Source organism: Rhinoderma darwinii, chromosome 3, assembly GCF_050947455.1.
Source record: "Rhinoderma darwinii isolate aRhiDar2 chromosome 3, aRhiDar2.hap1, whole genome shotgun sequence".
NCBI classification, from domain to species: domain Eukaryota; kingdom Metazoa; phylum Chordata; class Amphibia; order Anura; family Rhinodermatidae; genus Rhinoderma; species Rhinoderma darwinii.
Window position 1 is genome coordinate 134929951 of NC_134689.1, and position 3305 is coordinate 134933255.

The following is a 3305-nucleotide window of genomic DNA, read 5'->3' on the forward strand; positions in this document are numbered from 1 at the left end:
GTAAAAATTTAGAATATTTACATACGCAACGTTTGTTGGTTCAGTGGTGTTTTGTAAAAAATGAAGAATGCCCTGGGTACTGTGTTCATTCTGGCATTCCTTCCATAAGCTTCACTTTCACTTCACATTCACTTCTATGGAAGTTACCAAAACAGCGTAACTGAGCGAGCTCGGCTGTTTCCGGAAATCCGGGCCATATCTGCACTGATTCTCCGCCTGGATGCAGGACCCAGCAGGGTCAGGGTCGTCCATTGCGAGGCGGAATCCGCTTCTATCAGGCAATTATGGCATATACTGTGGATATGCCATAAATGTCTAAGAAGGGAGTAACCCTTTAAAGATTGTGAGCCCACATAACTACAGCAACCCTGTGCAGTTCTACAGACTGCCCAAACAGTATAATATGTCTTCCTTTGTTTTTTAAAATTAAAATCACTTCTCTGAAAGTTGATCTTGGAGACCATAATTGTGACACATCATCAAAGATTTATCAATGTTTTATATGAACCTTATATTTATGACATTCCCCCCACCCAACACAAATCACATCCTAAACTTTTGTTATACCTCATGCACACAGCTCTGCCCGTAATCACGGCCCACGATTACGGGCACAGCCGCAGCCCGCATTTTCGGGCCGTTCTCCCATACAAAGTATGGAAGCACAGCCCGTAAAATAAAAAAAATAGGACATGCTTCATAACTCCCGGCACAGTTCTACGGCAAGGACACCTATACGTAGCCATACTGAAAGGTGTCCACGGCCAATAGAACTGAATGGGTCCATAATTGCGGACCCTATTACGATTCGCAAATACATAGATTTTTACATTCGTGTCGATGGGGCCTCAATGATAAATTCTGGCTGCAGGCAGACAGAATTTTCTAATGTAACTTTATGGCGGTATGAAGAAAAGCAAGTGATTTGGAGCTCTGTATTAAAGAAATCGATCTCTGGCCTCTGTAATAATATGTTATTAAATTAATCAGCAGACAGTTTTGGATTTAAACATGAAATGGTTTTCAAAAGTGGACATTCACTTTCATTAACCCGTTAGTGACCGCCAATACGCCTTTTAACGGCGGCCACTAACGGGCTTTATTCTGATGCATATGCCTTTTTACGGCACTGCATCAGGATGAGTAAACAGAGCAGGGAGCCGTCAAATCTCCCTGCTCTCAGCTGCCCGAGGCAGCTGAGGGCTGGGAGTGTCCCTGCTCTGCCGTGTGAGATCGATATAAGTATCGATCTCACATGTTTAACCCCTCAGATGCGGTGCGCAATAGCGAGCACCGCATCTGAGTGGTTTTGGAGAGAGGGACGGAGCTCCCTCTCTCTCCCACCGACACCCGGCGATAAGATCGCTGAGTGTCTGTGTCTTTTATGGCAGCCGGGGGCCTAATAACGGCCCCCAGGTCTGCCTGTCATGAATGCCTGCTAGATCATGCCTCTGGCATGACCTAGCAGATGCCTGCCCGTTTTAAACGGACAGGCAGTAATACACTGCAATACAGAAGTATTGCAGTGTATTATAATAGCGATCGCAGAATCGCATATTATAGTCCCCTAGTGGGACTAGTAAAAAAAAAGTTTAATAAAGTTAATTTAAAAAAAAATGTGAAAAAAAATGAAAAACCCAGCTTTTCCCCTTACAAACTCCTTTACTATTAAAAAAACCAAAATAAATAAAAAAAGTTACACATATTTGGTATCGCCGCGTCCGTAACGTCCCCGACTATAAATCTATTACATTATTTAACCTGCACGGTGAACGGCGTAAAAAATGTAATAAAAAACTATGGAAAAATTGCTGTTTTCTGTGAATCCTGACTTAAAAAAAATGTTATAAAAAGTGATCAAAAAGTCGCATCTACTCCAAAATGGTACCAATAAAAACGACAAGTCTTCCCGCAAAAAAAAAAGCCCTCATACAACTGCATCGGCGGAACAATAAAAACGTTACGGCTCTTCAAACATGGAGACACAAAAATAAATAATTTTGAAAAAAAAGCGTTTTTACTGTGTGAAAGTAGTAAAACATACAAAAACTATACAAATTTGGTATCGTTGCAATCGTAACAACCCGCTGAATAAAGTTATTGTGTTATTTATACCACACGGTAAACGGTGTAGATTTAAGATGCGAGAAAGCGTGGCGGAATTTCAGGTTTTTTTCTATTCCCCCCCCCCCCCAAAAAAAAAGTTAATAAAAGTTAATCAACAAATAATATGTCCCCCAAAATGGTGCTATTAAAAAATACAACTTGTCCCGCAAAAAACAAGACCTTATACAGCTATGTCGACGCAAAAATGAAAGAGTTATAGCTCTTGGAATGCGACGATGGAAAAACGGAAAAAATGGCTTGGTCATTAAGGTCTAAAATAGGCTGGTCATTAAGGGGTTAAAGAAGTAAAGATATATCCTCTGTACCTGGGAATTGCCAGATTATGGCAAAGTCCAGTCTATAAACAATTGTTAAATAATTATATATACACATACACTCATATACATACAGTACAAACATACATACACACTCATATACATAAAGTACATACATACAAATTTATATACATACAGTACTAACATACATACACACTTATATACATACAGTACAAACATAAATACTTATACACATACAATACAAACATACATACAAACTTATATACATACAGTACAAACATACATACACATTCATATACATACCGTGCAAACATACACACACTCATATACAGTACAAACTTACAAACTCATATACATACATTACAAACATACATACACACTCATATACATACAGTACAAACATACATACACACTCATATACATACAGTACAAACATACATACAAACTTGTATACATACAGTACAAACATACATACACATATTCATATACATACCGTACAAGCATACACACTCATATACAGTAGAAACATACAAACTCACACACTAATATAAATACAGTACAAATACACATATGAATGTAAATAGACATATATATATATATATATATATGTACACACACACACATACACTGATACACTGAAGCACACAGTATAACTATCTGTAGTTTCTTTAGCATGTTTTTTTTCTTAATTTTTGTTACACTTTTGCGAATGGGAAGCATTCTGAGTTTAAGTATGAGGCCCTTATTGTGTTCACCCCTGTCAAAGAGACCAGAGAGAGCGTCCTTGAATACTTTGGATATTGATCGATTCTCAGTTGTCACTGAAGCTTTGTGATGTCACACTTCAGTCACTCTTGTCTAGCAGAAAACTGTTGGAGTGTCTCAAGCCCAGATGTAGCTTAG